Genomic DNA, 22,662 nt, shown 5'->3' with positions numbered 1-22,662 from the left:
TGAGTCAGAAAAGTAAGGTGTGGTGTGGTGGGGATGGTGGGGAATCCCCTATAGTTTTAGGGTCAGGGGACCAACTGGTTGCTGGCCATAGGCCCGGGACACAAATAGGTAGAAATTCAGACATAACATTTCTAGGTGTATATTAAATACCATAGAAATGTCCAGACACATAGTTATGTGGTCCCTGTTTGTAGTCTCATTTTAAACCTCAGAAATGTTAGGAGCAAGCCTAGCCAAATTCACAGCACCTTGTGTTCCTGGGTCATCTGGTTTTCCTGGTTTGGCTCCTGAACACGTCCCTTCTAGATATGTAATCAACACATACTTAACTTTAGTCAAAGCTCTCCTGGCTGGCATACACTCCTTTCCCTTAAAGTACCTTTCATGCATCAAATTTTACCCATTTTATGCAGATCAAAGTAAACCCCAAATCACCAGAGTTCTAGTTCAGTACAGTAAAACCTTGGTTTGCGAGCATAATTCATTCTGGAAACCGAAACAGTGCTTGTAATTCAAAGCACTCATACATGAAAGCAAATTTCAAGCACCATTGGCTCACTTGTGATCCTGTGACATTCAATGTCACATACTACTTGTATTGCAAAACATCGCTCGCTTATTAAGTTAAAATTTATTAGAAATGTTGCTTGTCTTGCAGAACACTCACAGAACAAGTTACTTGCAATCCAAAGTTTTACTGTACCGTTATTATGTGTGTGTGTAGGAGAAAGAGAGAATACACATATGTGTGTGTGTGTATATACATATATATATAAATGTGTACATATACATGTATAATACGTGTATACACATAATATGCACACACACATATATTGTTTAGTTTTTTCATTTTGTCTTCCAAAATTGTCTCCTGTATTGTCTGAATATGAGGAGGGCTGGGGTAGTGCGTACATGGGCCATTTATTTGCCACTCTCAACTATTCAGTTAATAGAGTTAAGAGTTTGGAATGGAATGAAAAATACCTTCTCTAAAAGAGACACTGCATTAGTTATCCACTGCTGTTTAATAAATTTTCCTTGTTTGAACAATGACAACTATTTATTAGCTCACAGTCTCTGAGGGCCAGCAATTCAGGAGTGTTGGCTTGGCTGCTTTCTGGCTCAGGCCTTTCATGAAGTTGCAGTCAAGATGCTGGCCAGGGGTGCCGTCATCTGAAGGCTTGACTGGGACTGGAAGTTCCGCTTCCAAGATAACTCATGGCTGATCAGTCGATGCTGGTGGTTGGCAGGGGATCTCAGTTCCTCACCATCTACATGTCCCACAGGGCAGCTTGAGTGTCTTCATAACATGCAGCTGGCTTCCTCTGGAATGTGTGATCCTAAACACCATGGTGGAAGCTACATGCCTTTTATGACCTAGCTTAGAGGTCACCTACTGTTATTTCTGTAGGCCAGTCCTGATTTAATAGTTAAGGTAGAAGGGCATAGATACTAGTTAAAGTGACGATCATCTGGGGAGGGTCATATTGGAGGCTGGCTACTGCTGATGCTATAACATCCCTGTGTAAGATGCAGCACCTTATTGAATTGGCCCTATCCCAGCCCTATTTTTGCAAACATTGCTCTCTCTGTCCTCTGTATGCCCTGGGCCTACAGATGTTGCCATCACCTGGTTCAGCTATACCTCCTCACTGATGCCTAAAGAAGTCTTTGGGCTCAGGACTTCATAAGAAACACAAAAAGTATTTGATAACCACATCCAGAGCGTCAAAAGTCCACGTGAATATGAATAGTGCCCAAATGTATGCACAGTATCATCCTGACATTAACCACTGATACTTCCCCATTGAAGAACTGGCCACAGTCTCTGCCCTAGAGAGCGATGGTGATGTGTCTGTCCTACCCCTGGTCCTCTTCACTGGTTAACCTTTGACAGCTTCTGCATTCCGCATGATCCGCTCCATTTCTCAATTTTAATTCATCTGACACGGCAGTTACAGAGATTCTCTGTATTGCTAAGGATCATCTTTAAAGGACTGGGTCCTACCAACAGAATCCTATGGGCTCTACTAACTGTGTTTCTAGTGTTCTAGATCCTTCTGTTCTCATGCACTCAGTCACTCATTTTATTTATTTAACTGTGACTGTGTGCACACTGTGTGCCAGGGCTGGTGTGGCTCCCTTTGCTCTCTTGTTGGCTTTTGCATGAAAGGTCAAATACTGTAGGCTCAAGCTGGATGCTTCTTCATGAGGGGAGGCTCTTCTAGTGGCTTCTGCAAAGCATCCTTCTACAAAGGGCCAGCGAAAGCTGCCTGCAGCACAGGGGGACCAGATTTGAGAGGGCTCTCGTGTAGGTGGAGAACAATGTTTTCTGGGCTGATTCTATTGAGTGGACTCTTGGAAGGGCCCTTCATATTGTTGCATGGCTGTCTCCTCCATTGTTTCTGATGTTCTAACATCCTAGTTACAGATGCTCAAAATGTGGTCTTTGTGGAACTTTGCTCCTTTCTTGATTTTTGATCTCTTCCACAAAGGAGAGTTCTCTGGTCTTCTCCAAGAGTATATTTGCCCTCTGATACTTGTTTATCTGGCCTCTCAGTAGAGAGAGGATTCAAATCTGCTCTTTTAAAAAGGGGAGTGGCTGCCTGAAGCAGGTAGCATTGACTGTACTGTGAAGAGTCCGCTGGAAGAGATTAAGGAGGGGCACCTGGGTGGCTCAGTCAGTTAAGGGCCTGACTCTTGATTTCAGCTCAGGTCATGATCTCACAGTTCGTGAGTTTAAGCCCCGCATCGGGCTTTGCACTGACAGCACACAGAAATGGCTTGGAATTCTGTCTCTCCTCTCTCTCTGCCCCCTCCCTGCTTGCATTTGCATATGCACTCTCTCCCTCTGTCTCTCTCTCAAAATAAATAAATAAACTTAAAAAAAATTAAAACAAAAAAGAAAGAGATTGAGGAAACAGAAAAATGACACAAAGCAGAAGTAAATACTCAGAAAGAGTGTGCCTCTGGGGACATTCAGAGGCGGGGCAAGCTGCCACACAGGTCTTGGTTAAGAGCCCACACAAGCTCTGGCATGTTCATCACCCTGCATTGGGGGTCGGGCACAGAACATCTGGTCTACTGGAGGAGCCCCACCACTCATAAAGCTCTACATGGGGTCAAGGGACAGGGACTAGGCAACTATGTGAAAATGGATGCTCCCTGCTGAGTGACCTGGATGGACAGGGGAGGCCTCTAGAACTCAGGGGGTGATGGTAGCTTGTTCTTCCCTTCAGCTAACTCAGACCTGCAGAATCAGCTCCCAGCTCAGCTGCTAGTGGGAGAAGATGAGCCTCCAGGCCCATTCAGATTTCTCATTTCATCAAGGCCATCATCTCTGGGGTGGTTATGAGGGTCTCCTTTGATGAACAGATGGGTCAATTGTGTAGGCTTCTCCTGGGAGGGGATGGTGTGTGCGTGTATGTGTGTGTGTGTGTGAGGGTGGTGGTGACCTGTTGGTCCAGAATCATTAGCTTCCTCCCCAGTGTGAACCCTATGAAGACATGAGAATATCTGAGCGCCAACCTTGCTCCCCGTCTGCCAACGGAAGGAGGGTTTTCTAGGCCCTCCCTGCCAGCACGCAAGGCCGTCTTTATGCCACGCCCCAGAACAGTTTTTTAAGTATCTAATTACCCAAAGAGGGCTCTTTCAAGGGGGAAAACAAATGAACTACTCAGTTCATACATTTAATTCCCTGTTCACCGTAGGTGCATGGGGAAGGGGAAGTGATCGCATGATCAGCACAGGCCACAGGTTTCCCTGCTACTGGGAGGCTCCGTGCATCTGGCCTTTGACAGCACACGGCTCCCCGTGACCCTTTCAGGCTTTCAGATCGGAGAACCTGCTGTCAACCTAACAGGCAGTTGGCTACCCAGCCACATATGATGGGGACAGACAGACCTGACATTTTTTGGCTGCCCACTCTGATCAGGCATCCAGGCAAACACTCTTCACGGGATCATGTCCTCTGACTGCCTCACACACTCGGTGTCAACGCTCAGTCATAGACAAGGAGCCGGCTTGACTTAGGGGCTCGGTGAGAGTCTTCTGTTAATCTGGACAGCGAGGTGAGGAATCATTCCCCTACTCTTGTGCGCATGAAGCATACGTGCGGCCCCAAACCACTTCAGGACGGTTCGTCTCCTTTCCCCCTGCCTCACACCCCCTGACCCCTGGCCATCGGAGACTCAGTTGTTCTTTCTCCCAGTACTCCAGAGGACAGCCATTTTGCAGGGCGCTTGCCTTCTGGTCCTGCGGTGATGAGTCCCTTTTTGCCACTTGGATTCGACAAGCCCAACCTCTGTAACTTCGTACCCAAAGCCATGATGTAATCGCTGCTTTTCTTTCTGGTTTGCTTCTCGATTGTTCTCAGCTTGGAATCATTTGAGAGACCGCAGCTAATTCAGGCAGAGCACCACCTGAAGGGAATTCTATCAATTTGGCTGGTTTGGGCTTAGCTGCTGTGAGCTATCACCACCTCCCCCTTCTGGAGGTACTTCGGGGCAGTTGCACTGGGCAAAGGACACCACATCTTCAGTATGAGTCACAGACAGGGATGTGAGCAATGCTAAAAGCTCGATCAGGGATGGGGGTGGAGAGAGGGACAGAGTTTGGGCTACCATTTTATGGGATATGATCTCTTTTGCCTTTCCCTATATGTATTTATGTAGATGTAAATGTAAAAATGAAAAAAATATCCCTTTTTTACAGGTACAGCAAATGTCTCCAGAGTCTGGGGGAGCTGGGGTCAGGCAGAGCCCCTGCGAGTCTACACATCTATCACCCTGCAGGATTAACCATGAACGGGAGGTCCTGCCATTGGGCACCAGGTGGAAGACAAGCATGTGGGAAGGTAGAAGAGTTCAAGAGGCAGAGTGCTCTGGCAGGTGAGTGAGATCTGGGTTTGGGTCTGAGCTTTGTGACCAGGTGTGGCTGTGTGACCTTGAACAATCACTTCCCCTCTCTGGGTCTCAATTTTCCCCTCTGTAAAATAAGCATCCCTTAGTGACCCACGAGTTCCTTGCAGAACATTCCTTGACTTACAGTCACGGAGCAATAGGATCTTCAGACTCTTGTCATGGGCCATGGGTCATCCCAGTGGCCCAAGTGTCACAGCACCGGGGAGGATGATCACGTGGCCTTGGCTCTATTCTGACATGCAAAGGTGAGGATGGCAATGATTCGGGGCTGATACACTTACCAAGTGGATTTTCTTCATCATTTCTAAATGAGACCCGTGGCGAATGGGGCTGGGGACCCCCCACTGGGGTCTCTCATTCCAGCTTCTCCCTTGAATAGTTCTCTGACCTTGGGCAAGAATGATTATGTTTGCCCTCTGGGGTTTCTCTGGCAGAATATGTCTCTCGCTGGGTCAGAGTCTGGACGGTGCCTGTGGCAGCGTCTGCCTCATGGCATCGTTCACGCTTGTGATGGTGACAGATCTCAAGGACTCCGTAGTGAACGAGGGTGACAGAAGAATCCCGGCCCACCGGCAACAGTAGACTAGAATTCAGAGCCATGGTTTCACAGGCGTTTTATTATTAAAACATCTTAGTGAGTGCAAAGTAGCAAATTGATTTTCCAGAAAACATTTGATTTTAGTTTCTTGGACGTGTTTTTATAGCTTAACAGCAATAAACATTTTTCTCTTCTTGAATTGAACGGTTGAGTGGGTCCACTGAGCATTCTGTGTTTTGGAAATGTTTCCTTTGGATGACATTCAGAGCAGCAAAATCCTATTATACATCCCAATTTGGAAAGCCCCTGTTTGACTACTTTTGACCAAGGATTAACTTTGCATTTGTATTGAATGAGCCGGCAACTTCTCTCACTGACATGTTTATAAAGATAATATTTCAAGATTTCTAAGTTACATGTTTTTCACTTAGGTCATTTTTGTTTTCTTTTTGAATCATAGTCAAAATATACAAATGAATAAAAATATAAAGCTTTTACATATAATCTCACTCATAACTAAGTTCTTTTATTAGTAATTTTTTTTATATGAACAGCTTTTATTAGGTAGCGATACAAGTATGCCCAATGCCTCTGGAAATGCCCCAAACTTCTCTTGAGAAAGATCTATTAGTAGTTTGTTTGTTTGTTTGTTTTATTTGCAAGTGACAACTTATCTCAAAGTAGCATATGAGAGAGGGAGGGGGAGAGAGGAAGAGAAGAGAGAGAGAGTCTATTGGTTCAAAAGACAGTGAAGTTAAGTAAAACCCAGGAACAGAACAGCATCAGGCATGGCTGAATCCAGGGGCCATCAGGATGCCTTATCTTTGTCTCTTGAATGTGTTCTCTGCATGTAGGCATATCAGCCACAGGTAGCTCAAGGTGTACATTATATTTGCACAGCAATTCACATGAGAAAAGATCATTTTCTATGATATTTCTGTTCAGCTATGTCCTATGATCCTCTCTGGACTAGTCACTGTGGTCATGAGCATGATATAATCTGATTGATCAGGCCTGAGTCACATGTCCTCATTCTTTCTACAGCTCATAAAGTGTTCTTCTTTGTATCAGTTTCCTTATCTCTTAACTTAGTGAGAAGAATATTCTTCTGGTTTGTTTCCGAAGCCTGTCATGTAGGTACATTGTTTGGTGATTGCTTTCCATCATGTGCTTGTTTCTCTGAGACTGTAGCATTGTGCTACGATTACAGGTGGGCATAGACACATGTGGGGTTAATAAGATGTTTGGCTGGTCATAAACTCAGGCAGGCCCTGAATCTGGTCCCCACTTCCTCCTCCTCTAAGGCTATCTGGAGAGCTTTCTCCCTTCCTGAGATTTTTAGTCCCTATGGTGAATTGCATCCAGAGCCCAAAGTAGAAAGTTAGGTCAAGATGAAAAGCTTGGACTTGATTCTTGAAGATTCACAAAGCCTTACAGTGTGTCTCTTATTGGCCCAAATCAAGGGCTGGTGTGTTCCTATGAAACGTGGTGGTCATTTGCATCATTTAACTTCTGTTGGGCATCATACTGTTCAGATGAATGGTTTGTCCGATACAGCGGCTGTGGTGGAAAGTGATTCTTTTTCCTCTTCAGAAATGAGGGTGTGGAATCACCAGGGACACCTCCCTTGCTAGGAAAGCCCCTTGAGAACTGAAATGAGTTACCACTTTCTCAGGGCTATGCGGAGAACTCAGTGAATTGGTATTAATCAAAATTCCCCTTTTTTGTGAGGTTTTCCTTCCAGACCCGGAAACAAATGACTGGGAGAAAATGAATAACATGATACCTTAGCTATCGAAAGACTTCAAATGATCCCACATGCACTGCTTCACTTTGAGAGACAGATAGATGAGCTTACACTGGGTTTGTAGGTGGAGAGGCCGAGGTGTCACCTGACCCTCTTGTCCAACGTCACATGCTGGCTGGGGCCCCGCTGGAACCCTGACTTCTTCTCTGCATCTCCCAACCTCAGACACAGGTGCACACAGCTTCAGTTGTAAATTTGGGGTAACTTATTTTCATATCCTGCTTAGGAAACCAGACTCCCCCATCCCCCCATCATAAACTCACCTGACCAAAAGGAGTTGCAGTTTTCCTTGTTTGCACAGACCTCATAACCTCTTCACAGATCTTCTATGCCACGTTCCCTTGTGTACTCCAGAAAAAATAATCACTCCCCCTGTTATCAAATGTCCTTTGACCTTTTTTCAAGTACACATGACCTGTTTTCCTTCTCAAACAGCTCTTTGAAGTTTGTTTGCTTCTGAGGGCAAGGCCTTCCCTCCCCTGTGGGTCAAGAGCAATTACTGGAAGGTTGGTGGGAGGGGGTTCTTGGCTTCGTGTATACATAAATGTGCATCTATGAGCAGCTTGGTGTTTAATGTTCGGGAACTGGAGCCCTGGGGTCAGAAGAAAATGTACAGGACATCTCAAAACATGGAAGGAAAATGCGATGCTACTCTGGCTGAAGTCAGGGAGGGAAGGCAAGAGCCTGTGTGCCTCCAAAGCACATCAAGGAACCCTAGGGTTCCTCTGAACACAGAGGAGTCTCTGTAAGAAGTTCTGCTTGTAAAAGCCTGTAAGGCCCATGGTGGAGGGGGGGTTACCAGCAAAGATCTGCCCCTTGCCAGGGTCCTTCCAGGAATATGCATTGGCTGCACATGCCAGCAGATTCCCTTTCCTCCCATCACTTTCTACCCACCAGCTAAGAGGGTAGGTGTCAGGGTAATCAGAAGATTATGACTTGACCCCTTTCCTCAAAGGACTTATCATAGCGTTCCATGCATATTTGATGAATAGATGGGAGAACTCCCCTTCTTGAGGGATACAGAAGCCAAAAAGTATGCCGAGAGTCCAATCCTCAGTAAGAGACACGTTTGACATTGCGCCCAGAACATACGTCCATATAGAGGGATGCAACTGAAAACCTGGGTATATTCCATTCTCTTTCTTGTATTAAAAAAAAAATGCCAGGAGTGATCCACTAAAGTGTTTTCATAACCCATTAACGGGGTCCTGCTCTGGAGAATGCCGGTGAGGGTGTGCTCACTGATCACACCCCACAACTCACAACTGCGTTACATTTAGGCTTCTCCTGCTGCGTCAAGGGTCGGCAAACTGCGGCCCTCAGGCCAATGTCACCTATCACCTGTATTTGTATGGCTCTGGGGGTAACTGGTGAGCACTGTGAAGCCAAGGTGATGTGTCCTCCCCTACCCTGTTCCCCACTCTACTCCCAATGTGGTTGGGCACTGCCCAGTCCAGGAGCTGGAGCCTCAGTGACCTCTCTTCTAGGGGGCTGCCTGAGTGCAGGAGGAGAGGGTGCGGGGTCTCAGAAGGGTCTCCGTCGCCTTCAACTCCCCCACCGCACTGATCTGACGCACAGGTTGCTCTTCTTCCCGAGACTGTCTCCAACAGACGCATCTGGGCCCAAACACGTGCCTGCCTTCCGGAGCAAATATATATTTGCTTCCTGGCCCACAATGTCTAAAATACTTACCATCTGGTATTCAATAGGAAAAGTTTGCCCAACACAGTGCTATCTGGTGATTGGCTGCGCATGACACAATCCTATAAAAACTCATCCACTTTTAATAACAGGAAGCGGTAGTATTAGCTATCGCCTATTGAGGCTCAGAAAGGTTAAGTAACTTGCCAAAGGTCACACAGCTAGTAAGTGGCAGACGGGGACTCTGCGGTGATGGTTTGGCAGGAGAAGAGAGTGAACCATGGAACTGATCCTGTGCCATGCTGACAGCGTGTTGGCACCCCAGCTTCAGATCTCCAGGGACCACACTCGCCCCAGAACTGCAGGGCAGCTGTCTTCTGCCTCTCCTCAGGAGCCCCGCTCTGGGGTGGCTGCCAATGCTTCTTTTTAATTATCATGGTCCTGCATCAGGACACTGTGGCCAGAGCCTCCTTTCTGTTCGACATTTTCTTTCCTGTGTGGCTTCCCAGATTCGGGGGTTCCTCTGTGACTTGGCTAACTCCCCTCCGGAAACTTAGGTTTCCTCTTAAACATCACCTTGTGGTTCAGGGAGGAGACCACTGTTTCTAAAGCGGCGCCCTGCTCAATCTCTGGTGCGTCAGACTTGACAAGCCCCCTGCCTCTTGTCTACCCTGACTCATCCTTCCGGAGCAAGCACATCTCACTTACTGGGCATCATCCAGGAATGTGCTCTTAAGTGCATTTTCCAGGAATCAGAGCTCACTGCTCTGAACACCCAGTTTTGGAAATTTGTAACTATTTTGCATGTCTATCTTTGTAAAATAAATTACACGGTGTCTTGTGTTCTTAAGCAGAACCCATCGTGCACATTTGATCGTTCCCTGAAAACTTAGTAGACCCATTAAAAGCATGAGTTATTGTCCGGGCTGTGGCAGAGAGGCAGCAGAAGGTGGTGAATTGCCTGACTTTGAGAGAGTTACATAAAATCTTGAAGTTTCTGTTTCCTTCTCTGTGAAATGAGGATGATACTATGACTGACCCGGTAGAATCAGGTGAAGCGGGGTGGAATGAGATAATTCTCATAAAGCCTTTGGCAAAGTGATCGGCACATAGTGTGCTCCCGTGGGGTGATTTCAAACGTCACCTCACCCTGGGGAGTAGTTCTCAACCCTGATCCTACACTAGAGTCCCCTGGGCGAGTTTTTCAAGCATGACGCTGGGGCCCCTCCCCAGATCAATGGAATCAAAATCTCTGGGGTGGCTTGTGCTCCAGCATTAATGCTTTTGTTTGGATATGTTTGCATCTATGCCTGCTTCCCCCCTGGCCTCTCTCAGATGCAGCCGGAGCTGGGGACCCACGCTTTGAGATGTGTCCAGCTATTTGCTCCAACACTAAATAGCTTGCTCCTATTGAAACGTTTGAGAATTTATATGTATTTTTAAAGTTTATTTATTTATTTTGAGAGAGACAGAGAGAGAGAGAGAGAGGCAGTGAGAGAGAGGGAGAGAGAGGATCCCAAGCAGGCTCTGTGCTGCCAGCGCAGGGCCCCACGCAGGGCTCCAACTCGCAAACCATGAGATCATGACCTGAGCTAAAACCAAGAGTTGGACGCTCAACTGACTGAGCCACCCAGGCACCCCAGAGAATTTATGTTTTTATTTCAGAGCTTTTCTGCTTCTCTTAAGAGCAGCTAATAGTTATTAAGGGCTTTATGAGGCACTTTGCCTGCCTTGATCAACCCTTCCCTGCACCTGACCTAGTTGCAGGCACCCAGGGAGCACCCCTGAAGGAGGCCCTCACCGTCAAGGCATTGCAAGTGCCGGCCGTGTGCAATGCCACCATCAGTTTTGGGCCTCAGGTACCTGTTTGCCTCTCCCAAGTCCCTGCCCCACCCGACCAACCACTCTATTTCCCGCCCCCCTCCTTCTCTGTAGGGACTGGAATCTCTGTTTTATTCCCTGATACAGATTCCCTGTTTTATTCCTCTAGAACTGTGACCAAACACAATAGGTGCTCATGCATACACAAGCAAGGGAGTGGTACCCACAGGAACCCTGTGCCTTAGTTTCCATCACTATCCATCATTCCTCTTTTACCGATAGGGAAACTGAGGCACAGAAAGGCTAGACAATTTGCCCAAGGTCCCCAGGAAGTGGCAGCTTCAGCCTGGGCCTGAGGTCTTGTCACTCGTATATGGCTTCCTGATTCTCTCCCTCCCACTGCCGGGAGAAGCTCGGCTCCAAAGCTTGCCTGGTCCAGGAAACCAGTAATCACGTTTTAAAAAAGAATTGGCTGATAAGTAACTAAGCCCTGAATACCTAAGAAATGTTATTTCCTCTCCTCTTCCTGATAGTATAAGCCCAGCTATTATTTTTCGACAGATAAAACTGTTAGCCCAGAAGAGTCTTGAAGTGTCCTTTCCTTCTCTGGTCACCGCCCAAATCCCAGGCCCGCTGCTGTCCACAGCAGGGGCGGCAGACCCTGGGGGTGCTGGGAGTCCACACCTGCTGCTCTAGCTGCTTCTGATCCCGCCACAGGGAAAGGTGGCAGGAAACACAAACATCTCAGAGGGAGAGTTAGGGCCCCCGAGAGGGGCGGCTGCCCCTTGTCCCTCACGGGCATCCGGCCAGGGTGGGGGTCCTGATGCACGTGCGTGTGCACACACAGAGCAGGGACAGGGGGCTCCGGGTCAGGTGGGCAGGGCCAGAGGAGGGACTGCGAGGACAGTGGGGTAAGGAGCTCAGTGCATCTGAGGCGGAGGACTGCTCCCAGAAGGGAAGGCTGAGTCAAGGGGGCGAAGAGCTCCTTCTTTCTGAGAAACCAAGTAAATTCTGAGTCATGGCACACTCTGATCTTGTGTGACAGACTTACCGCCACGCTAGGTTTCAGGGCTTAGGGAAGCAACCCTACCTGGTAGCTCCTTCCTCTGAACCCATGTCCCTTGGGAATTGTTTACCGGATGCACGGGTGGGCATCCGTTCCCCAACTAAAAACAATATTCTCGCCTTAGACTTCTCTGGACTGTGATTTTGAATTGTGGGTTTCTGCTGCTGCCTAGTTTTATTGTGAAAAATCATACGTGATCTGTACCTCAGAATTTTGTGCCTGTTCTTTCCATCTCCACAAGGAAGTTTGGTGAGTAATGATATAGAGACAGGGGCAAGACTGTCTGGACTCTGAACTCGCTTCCAGAAAACTCTGCCCTGGGAGAATCTGATTACATAACTCCCCAGCGTGCCAGGTTTTATTGATACACACCCGGAAGCAAGAACCCTATGGTGTCCTATCCTACAGAGTAGCTTGTTTCTAATTGTTAGGACCCATTGCCTGTCACTGAGGGTGGGACTTTGTATTGAACTTCTGAAGGGGTATTAGGCTAGGTCTGCACAGCACAGAGTGAATGGAGTAATTAGGGCCACGCATGTTTGCAGAGCGATGTGAGTATTGGACCGTGAGAGCCTGTGGGCACCTCTCTCACCCGGGCTGGTGCTCTCGTCCCTGGTCTGAAGTGGGTCATGGGGTACACTGGGGGTTATGCTTCCAGGAAGCCTGCCTGATAGGGAGCAAGTATGCCCTGCAGAGAGCCCCAAGGACAGCTTTGTCCTGACTTCAGTTAAGAGCAGAGATCATGAACACGGGCTACTGTCAGTAGTGTCATGGGACGCAAGACCACTGGCTCCTGGACCGCCCTCCCTCTTCTCCATCTTGTCCCGAGTGATGGATGGCCTGGCTACTCACCAAGTCAGCACTTCATGGTTTACCCAACTTCCTAGTGCTCTTAATCTTACAAAATGCTGCTGCATCTGCTGCCAAAACATACATTTGTGTTTTTCCCTATGCCTCCACTGCCTTAACCCAAACCCCATCATGCCTTGGGGTTGGGGGACCATCGTCCCAGCCTACTAACTGGTCTCCCTGCTTCTAGTTTCACCTCACTCCAGTCCTCTCCTGACTCTGTGGCCGGAGCATCCTCCTGAAGCACGGATCTCTTCCCAGCCATTGCCAACAGCAGTGGCCCCTGACTGTGCATTACCCTGCAGCACGGGGAAGGTCCCACTCAGAGGGAGTGCCCTCTTCCTCTCTCCCTTAAGAAAACACAGCAGTTTGCACATGAGGAACGAGACATTGCAGGGATCCCCTTGACTGAGTCCCGGTTAGTAACATGCCACTTGTATGCCACAGTAACACTACCCAGCTGCTCTTTCCGTGAATCAGCACATCACGATTGAGCAACATTAGTCTAGAGGCAGCGCCCGTGAGACTTTTCCCAAACTCTTCCGGACCTACCTTTCAGATCTTGTTTTTCTCACGGTGGGCTCCCCCCAACCCCTTCTGTGCCATTCTGCAGCCCACCATTCTTCCTGTGCTTCCTTGCACGTATGGATGCACGTATGGATGGTCTCTGCAGGAGTGTGCTTCCTCCTCTTTCCCACTCGGCACGGTTCCTTGACTTTTCTGGCCCAGCCCAGTGACCAAGGCTTCTTTCATCCCCTTGGTGTGCATGCTTGTTACAGTGTTTTATGGCATCATGTTCTATTTTCTCATTCTGATTTTGTAAAAATCAACTCATTTAAGGTATAATCTACAAACAGGAAAATGCATCCATTTTAAGCGTGCAGTTTGATAAGCTCCGACGAATGTAAAAACCCATGTAACAACCACCACAGGCAAGATATAGGATTTCCAACATGTGGAGAGGTTCCACTGTGCCCCTGCCTGGCCACCACTGCTCACCCCAGCCCTGTAAAACCACTGATCTGATTTCTATGATTTCTGATTAGCTTTGTCTCTCCTGGCGTGTCATATACACTCAGCATAAGGTTGTGGGGATCCATCCACGTGTGTGTAGGTCCCTCCTTTTTCAAGAGCACTTTTCCATTGTACAAATATGCCCTACTTTGTTCGCCAGCTTTCCCACACCTGAGCTTTCCCCAGTTTTTGGCTGTTGTGACTAAGGTTGCTATAAAGTACAGGTCCTTTGTGGGCACATGGCTTTATTTCTCTTGAGAAAATATCTAAGATTAGACTCGTTGGGTTAAAGGGTAGTTTATAATTTTATAGTTTATAGTTTTATAAAAAAGTATCACTTTTCCCAATGCAGTTGCTTCCCGTATGTTCCCATGAGCGCATATGAGGTTCCAGTTGTCAATCTTCGATTTTAGCCATGATGTGCAGTTCTAGCTCATTGTGCTAATTTGTATTTCCCCTTATCACACCGTATTTTAATTATTTCTTTAACAGTAGTTTCCACACCCCCCCCAATCCAACCCCCATCAGACTTCAGTGTAGGGATAGCTACAGTCACCTTTGCTGGTCCAGTGAACATATGCTGAATATCGACAGAGTCTCTGCTTCTCACTCAAGCTGGGACATCCTGAGAAGAGGCTACATTAGCACCAGGCAGGGTGACCAGCTGTCCCGGCTTGCCTGGGCCTGAAGAAGTTCTTGGGCCAAGGGACTTTCAGTGTTAATTCTGGGTCAGTCCAGAGCAAACTGGGATGGCTGGTCACCCAGGGGATGTGGGTAGCTGCTGGATAGGAGGGTGACATTACACCCAAATGGAACTTTCTTTCTCTGTAACTGATCTTAGTTCATGAATCCCTACTTGTGCAGATGTTGGAAAAATCCAGTCTTTCTAGTTGGAGAGAACTCAGGCCCTCTCAGTCTCACATGTTTCCTCAAGTATTTAGACGGGTTCAAGATTCTCCACCTGCCTCTTCTCCCCTGTTGTCCCAGTGCTGCCCACAGTGGATGCTGGCCTGTGATGCCCATGGACCTGGTCATTGGGTGTCCTGCTTTGTCCCTGGTCTCATGAGGCAGGTGATTTGTGGGGAAGGGTGGGTAGCCAAGGAACTTATCCGAGCCCACTGAAGCTACTGGAACTCTGAGGCTTCCCTCAGGCCTCCTTTACCCCAGCCCCCTTGCTCCCCGTCCACAGGCTCCATGTTGGAGGTAGGGCTTCAATGTGAGATTTGTCTGGATATCAAGATGCAGATTCCTCCTGGCATCCCTCCCATGCCATTTCCACTGCAGTCCCAAACCGAGTCATATGTCCTCATACTTCTTGTGTTATGTGCTGGTTCAGATGTGTACTCCCTGTCTGGTTTATGACATAAACTCAATGCCCCAGGCTTCTAGGCTTTGGGCTTTTGATTTATTAGGATATGTTTCTTGAATTACAACAAATAAAAGCAAAAATAAAAACAAAACTCTGTTCTCACTCCAGGGCCAGACTTAAAAGTCAAGGCTTCTAGGATGCGAGGTTTGACAGTCAAGCTGGTGGCTACATTGGCACCTGCCTTCTGTTAGGGTGGCAACCAGGGAGAGTTGCCTGCTCACAGGGAGGGTGGCGGGCACAGGTGAGGACAGGAGAGAGAGATGGTTTGAAGGCTTCTTGGAAAGATGAACTGACGATTGGACTTTAAAGGGAGGGTAACCTCTGCTAAGCAGGCAGAGGGCCAGGAAACTCATTTCGGCAAAGGATCCCGGCATGAACACAAGCACAAAGCTGGCTGAGCCTGCCGTGTGGGGACACTGATAAGGCAGCCTGACTACAGGGGAGATGTGCTTCTAGGGGAGATAAGAGTGGAGGGTGGTTGTGCAGTTCCTTGGAAAGTTCACCTCAGATCATCTGCTGGTTTCCAGTAGGAGAGCTGGACACCAAGGTTGGCTACCCCTCCATTCCCAGTGTCTTATATTCACAGCATGCCTTTCCTTGACAAAGCATTTCACCTCAGCCTTGACCACCATCCCACAGAGTGGGTGTGATTGTCTCTATTGGTAGAGAGGAAACCAGGGCCCAAGTCATCTGCGTGAGTCCCAGAGCAAAGTCATTCAGTCATCCCACAGATATTTGTTGAGTGCTCCTGTGTGCCAGACGTGAGCACCATGACATTTTGTTTCTTTCGTACTTCGTAAACATTTCAAAAAACCCAATAGAACATTGCCCCCTTGTGTGAAAGTTCATGGACTTGGATGTCTTCCCTGAGTCTCTGTAGCACACATGATATGCATGGGAATATTTCTGAAATTACCTACGCATACATAGATGTGCATACATCTGGGTAAGACAGCTTCAAAGCCAAGCCTTGTTCAGCGTTTCATTTAGAAGAGCTGCTACCCTGAAAACCAATAATAACTGACAACAATTTAAAGCTTTATTGAAGGCCCTTCAAAAACATCAAAGTTGGGGCTCCTGGGTGGCTCAGTGGGTTAAGTGTCTGACTCTTGATTTTGGCTCAGGTCGTGACCTCACAGTTCTTGAGTTCGAGCCCTGGGTCATGCTTTGCAAGGACAGTGCAGAGCAGAGCCTGCTTGGGATCCTCTGTCTCCCTCTCTCTCTGTCCCCCCCTCCCCCTCGCCAACTCACACTGTCTTTGTCTCTCTCAAAATAAATAAATAAACTTAAAAAAGATCAGGGGCGCCTGGGTGGCGCAGTCGGTTAAGCGTCCGACTTCAGCCAGGTCACGATCTCGCGGTCCGTGAGTTCGAGCCCCGCGTCGGGCTCTGGGCTGATGGCTCAGAGCCTGGAGCCTGTTTCCGGTTCTGTGTCTCCCTCTCTCTCTGCCCCTCCCCCATTCGTGCTCTGTCTCTCTCTGTCCCAAAACTAAATAAACGTTGAAAAAAAAAAATTAAAAAAAAAAAAAAGATCAAAGTGTGTGTGTGTGTGTGTGTGTGTGTGTGTAACATTCATCATTGCAAAATGAAACAGAGGTGTGAGCTGGGATGGAAAGAGGCCTTGAAGCCCGCTCAGAGCCCCAGGCTGTTGGTTTCCGGGGACACTGAAGCCCTGACTGACCTGCTTCTCAGTTCTCCCACCCCTGAAGAAGGAAAACTTGGCCTGGAGTAATCCGGGGATGTGGCCCAAGACTCCACTCATTGGCAGCTCTTCACTTTTATTTTTTTCATATTGAAAACAGGAGGTGACATCCAGTTAAGGAAAATTCCAAGGGATTTGTCTTGACTAATCCTCTGAAAAATGAGCAGGGCAGCCAAATGATTTTTCCGAGGCTCCTTTACAGCTGGTTGGGTGAATGAGTCCAAGATTCCCTTAAAGGGCCCCTCCTGTTTCCCTGGGGCTGTGTTTGTGACCGTGTTATTTCCAGGGACAGGAGCCCCAGCACAGCTCCTGAGCTGGGCTCAGGGAGCTATTGCTGCTTCTAGGGTGTTTGAAGCCATATAATGTCAGAGCTCACTGGAGTTTCATTGAGCCCCAAGCAAAAATAAATTTCAGGAAGGGCTCCCTTTACTCCAAGAAAAATGAAGTAACAAGAGCTACCATTGATTGGACATTTTGTGCCAGGCTCTGTGAGGGGATTTCTATTTATTTTTATTACTTCTGGAGATCAAGACACATGTTCTATTTCAAGGCAGACAAGGAACTGGAGAAAGTGATCAAAAGCTAAATAAGCACAAGGTTATGCAAATTGATCTTATGTGAAAACTAAGATATGTGGAGACTATGCCCTTAGCATCTGTTACACGTTAACTTTTTAAATGATGGCATCCAGAACACTTCAGAGCTCTAAAGCTGAAATATATGTTCAGACATATATACACACATTAAAGTAACAGGTATTTATTGCTAAAGCCTTAAAAAAACAGTTTATATAGGTAGAAATAAAAGCTTTCTCTTCCTTTATAATTCTAATCTATCACTCTCTATATAGATTAATTTATTTTTTTAACTACATGGGTGATACCATGCATATGATACCCTTACGATTCTAACCTATCTCTCTACAGATTATCTTTTTAACTAAATGGGTGATACCATGCATATGATTCCCTAGCATTTTCCTTATTTTTTTATTTTTATTTTTTTTAACATTCTTCTTCTTTTTTTAATGTTTATTTATTTTTGAGACAGAGAGAGACAGAGCATGAATGGGGGAGGAGCAGAGAGAGAGGGAGACACAGAATCGGAAGCAGGCTCCAGGATCTGAGCTGTCAGCACAGAGCCCGATGCGGGGCTCGAACTCATGAACCATGAGATCATGACCTGAGCCGAAGTCGGGGGCTTAACCGACTGAGCCACCCGCGTGCCCCAGCATTTTCCTTATTAATGGAAGTCTGTGCACAACAGTGGTGATATAGCTCCCTATACTTCTTATCCTGAGCACAGTATTTTATTATATGGCAGTGCCATTATTTATTTATTTATTTATTTATTTATTTATTTATTTAAAATTATTTATTGATTTATTTTGAGGGAGAGAGAGCGTGTGTGTGCGCAGGGGAGGGGCAGAGAGAGAGGAGGAGAGAGAATCCCAAGCAGGATCTGCACTATCAGCACAGAGCCAGATGCAGGGCTCAATCCCACCGCCATGAGATCATGACCTGAGGTGAGATCAAGAGCTGGACGCTTAACCGACTGAGCCACCCAGAGGCCCCTGTGCCATGATTTACTCAACTACTTCCCTACCGATTGCTATGTCGTGAGGTTTTCAGAAAGTATCGGAAAGTGACTCAAACTGGCGTAGACAGTGAAGAGATTTCTTGGCCTACGTAATTGAAGTTCATGGAAAAAGTAGCTTCCAGATGTTAATCCAGTGGTTCCAGCTTCACTGGTTATCTTGTTATCTTCGGCATTTCCTCTGATGTGCCCTCCTCTGCAAGTTGTTTTTTCTGGAAGCTTGCTTCCCCTCCTGGTGGGAAATGACTGTTGTAGCAGCACCCGGCTTTACAGTCTCACATCCGGGTTATGAGGGAGAGAGAGAAGCTGTTGCCTTACATGCCAGGCAACGAGTTATGTGATTTACCCCAGTTGGACTCCTCAATGCATGTGTCCCCTGGCCAATGGCCAATGGCCAATGACTGGCCAAGACTCTTCTTCCATGCAAGCATTTGGGCCATGCCTTCCCCACAACGGACTCTTGGCATCAGTCCAAGGTTTTCAGAGTTGCAAATGCTGTTAAAAAGCAATAGCTTTGTACCATACACGTAGAGCTGTTTACTTGTGCCACAATCAGTTTGGATAAACTGCTAGAAATAAAATGGCTGGGTGAAACAGAATGCAACTTCAAATTTTTGCGTGATGGTGACGCTTCATCCTCCAAAAAAGGTTTTAACAATTTATGATCATGATAGCTGTGCCTGGTTCCTTTTATCTCACTCTCTTGGGTCTTAGAAATCTTTCAGTGTTTGCCAAAACAAGTTGTTTTCCGGCTATGTTAATTTATATTTCTTTCATTTTTAGTAATCTCAAACATATTTTTCATGTCTATGGGCTGCTTTTTTCCTTCTGCAGGTTGTTTATTCATCTGCTTTGCCCAGTTTTGTCTTGAATTTGTGGGAATTGTTCTCACGAGCGTTAACCCTTTGCTGGTAACACACGTTGCCAACATTTTCCCTGTTTTCATTTGTTTGGCAAACCTAGTGTTTTCCCAACACTGTCTTTTCTATATGAAAGTATTTCTCTTTTACGTAGCTGAAATTATATGTCAGTTTCCTTCACAGCCTCTGAGTTTTAGGCCATGCTGAAAAGTCCTTCCTCTGTTGAGGATTATAAGAAATTCTCCTATATTTTCTCCTTTATTTTTTATATCTTGCTTATTTTTATTTTTTTAGTTTATTTATTTTTTTGAGAGAAAGAGAGAGGCAGAGAGAGAGAGAGAGAAACAATTCCAAGCAGGCCCCTTGCTGTCAGCACAGAGCCCAAGGCGGGGCTTGAACTCACAAACCATGAGATAATGACCTGGGCCGAAATCAAGAGTCAGACACTTAATCAGCTGAGCCACCCAGGTGCCCCTCTCCTTTCTTTTTTAATTTCAATCTCTCATCTCTCTAAAATATGCTTGTTGTAAAGAGTGCGATTAGAAGTTGGATTTGAATCTCTTTCTGTCTGGCCCTCAAGCCAGGCCCCCTGTACTTCCCACCTCCCTCAGACAAGTCTTCAGTCTCCTGGCCGGCTCTGCCATCCAATAGGTTAGCCTCAGAGCCACACACGCACTCACATGTTAGGACAAGATCAGGGTTTGTCATACAGCCCTGGATGTGCCTAGAAATAGTGTCAAAGAGCTTTCAGGAGGATGTTCTCACAGTGCAGGGACTGAGGGAGTACCCTTCCTGGCCAGTTTTGAGCTTGTACTAAGTAAAATGGGCTGGTTGGTCTGTTTGGAAACAGCCCTGGGCCAGTAGGCATACAATTTCCTTTTTTCTTCTTGGGTCTGGAATATCATGAAACCTTCTCAGTCTCCTTGTTTTTTCCTAAACATTCTTGTTTGATCCAGGCATTAGGTCTGGTGGTTCTCAAACTTAAGAGTGTGTGAGGATTGGGGCACCTGGGTGGCTCGGTCCATTGAATGACCAACTCTTGATTTCAGCTCGGGTCATGGTGTCACAGTTTGTGGGTTTGAGCCCACATCAGGCTCTGGGCTGACAGTGTGGAGTCTGCTTGAGATTCTCTCTCTCTACCCCTTCCCTGCTCATGCTCACTCTTGCTTTCTCACTGTCTCTCTAAATAAATAAATAAATAAATAAATAAATAAATAAATAACTTAAAAAAAGGGTGTGTGAGAGGATTAACCACTTAGAAAACTCAGTAAGAGGTAGATATGGGGCCAGAGTGTGAGAGACTATGTATTTCTTCATTGCTATGGCCTGAATGTTTGTGTCTTCCAAAAATTCATATGCTCAAATCCTGACACCCAAGGATGATTTTTTTTTAATTTTTTTTAACGTTTATTCATTTTTGAGACAGAGAGAGACAGAGCATGAATGGGGGAAGGTCAGAGAGAGAGGGAGACACAGAATCTGAAACAGGCTCCAGGCTCTGAGCTGTCAGCACAGAGCCCGACACGGGGCTCGAACTCACGGACGGTGAGATCATGACCTGAGCCGAAGTCGGACGCCCAACTGACTGAGCCACCCAGGCGCCCCCCCAAAGATGATTATATTAGCAGGTGGGGCCTCTGAAACATGATTAGTCGTGAGAGTACAGCCCTCATGAATGGGATTAGTGACCATGGGAGACCCCTAGAAAACTCCCTGCTTCTGCCGTGTGAGGAAATGAAAAGTCTGCAATCCAGAAGAGAGCCTTCACCTGACTGGGGACACTCTGACCTCAGCCTTTCAGCCTCTGGAACAGTGAGAGATAAATGTCTGTTGTTCATAAGCCCCCCAGTTTGCGGCATTTTTTTGTAACAGTGTGGACACACTAAGACATTCATTGCACAGGTATCTTGTGAGTGTTCAGAGTGCTGTTCCGGGGACCACGGTTAAAACATGGCGAGCATAGCAGACAGGTTTCTCTTTTCATGTAGCTGACATCCTGGTCGGGGAGAGAGATAATAAGAAAACCAATAAACAAAAACTCAACTGCGTACTGAAAGAATCCATTAGGCAACAGGATGATTCTGCAAAAAATGTTGGGATGGAGGGAGGGGCCATGGGCTCCACAAACTGGAACAGAAACAAAGATTCAATCACTGAAAAAAAAAAGTCTCCGCTCTTAGTTCCTTCCCTCCCTTGCACCTTCCGCCCCCAGGGATTGACAGCTTAGTGCAGACTGGTAGTGATGAAAAGGTGAAGTGTGGTGGATTTCTCAGAAGTTCACCGTGTGACTCCTCCACTGTTCTTGTCACCACTTACTCAGAAATTTTGCAGAACCTCTGTGAAATGCCTTAAAACTTTGAGCAGGTAAGAACCACCCTCAGGACTTTTTCTTGGATGTCAAATGGACAGCATACTGCCTTTTTAGTAGCCGAGATCTCACATCCTCTTGCCTTCCCAAGGCAGGAGACAACAGTACTCGCTTTTGGAAAGTCATGGCGTGTGGTCAACCAAGCTCTAAGCTCAAAAAGAAGAGAAGAGGCAAAATGCAATCCTACCTCACCCAGTAAAAAGCTGCGTTTCATATGGTTGCATTTGGCCTTCTTCGGAACCTCTTAAAACTGATGTTAACTGTGTGGTGAGAAGATGGAGGAGCCAAAGGTCAAGTGACTTATCGAGGTCAAACAGCTCATAAGTAGCTCAGTCCGTTCTCAACCCGGTAGTACCGCTTCCAGCCCCGCCCTCTTTTTATGTCACCAGTGATGACCAGCACACGGTCTCCAGCTTCACAATAAGACTTGACATTTAGTTTTTGAGTTTAGTTTTGGTAATTCTGAGAGAAGCTCAAATGTTAAGATTTTCACAGCTGTCTTAATTATCCATTGCTGTGCAATCACACCCCCTGCCAAATCCAGTAAGACAGCAACCATTTTGTTTCCTCCCATGATTTTGTGGGCGGGCTAGGGTCAGTCAGGCAGTTCTGCTCCACACGGTGTCAGCTGGGGCTGCAATCATGGGGGGGCTTACTTGGGCCGATGGGGTTCAATGTGGTTCCCTCACACTGTGGGCATCTTGGTGAGGACAGCTGTTGACCAGGCCTCTCTTCTCCATGTAGCCTAAGGGGCTCTCTGCAAGGTCTTCCCACGTGTTTGCTCCTTCAGGGTAGCCTATTTCTTACACAGTAATTCCGAACTCTCAAAGGTATAAACCTGGAAGCTGCTGGGTATTTGTGAGGTGTTGGTCTGCACCTGGCATATCACTTTCCCTGGCCTCTCACGGGTAAGGCATTCACACCAGATTCAAGCGGAAGGGACACAAACCACCCCTCTCAAAGGACAGAGAAACAAAGATTTGCAGCCTCCCTCAATCCACTGCAATGTCTAATAAGGAATGCCCATTTTCTCACTGACATTCTGCTAAGGGAAAAAGTGGGAATATTTTTCACAATGGCGTTCAATAGCTCAGAGTCTATAAAGTTCTT

At 46.9% G+C, this 22,662-nt stretch overlaps 1 protein-coding gene across 5 annotated transcripts in view; it reads left to right on the top strand.

Moving 5' to 3' along the window:
* Nucleotides 1-4,737: 4,737 nt before the first annotated feature.
* Nucleotides 4,738-22,662, top strand: part of IL1R1 (interleukin 1 receptor type 1) — a 128,908-nt gene continuing 110,983 nt past the window's right edge. For 4 of the 5 annotated variants that reach the window (XM_030310344.2, XM_030310345.2, XM_030310342.2 and 1 more), the window contains exon 1: nucleotides 4,745-4,889. The gene's annotated coding sequence lies outside the window, so the exon portion shown is untranslated. Of the gene's footprint in view, nucleotides 4,890-22,662 lie in introns of all 5 variants that reach the window. The other variant, XM_030310346.2, reaches the window with a different exon arrangement.

This window comes from Lynx canadensis, chromosome A3 (assembly GCF_007474595.2).
Source record: "Lynx canadensis isolate LIC74 chromosome A3, mLynCan4.pri.v2, whole genome shotgun sequence".
In the NCBI taxonomy this organism is placed as follows: domain Eukaryota; kingdom Metazoa; phylum Chordata; class Mammalia; order Carnivora; family Felidae; genus Lynx; species Lynx canadensis.
The sequence above is the reverse complement of the archived record's forward strand: the minus strand, read 5'-3'. Positions and strand labels throughout refer to the sequence as shown.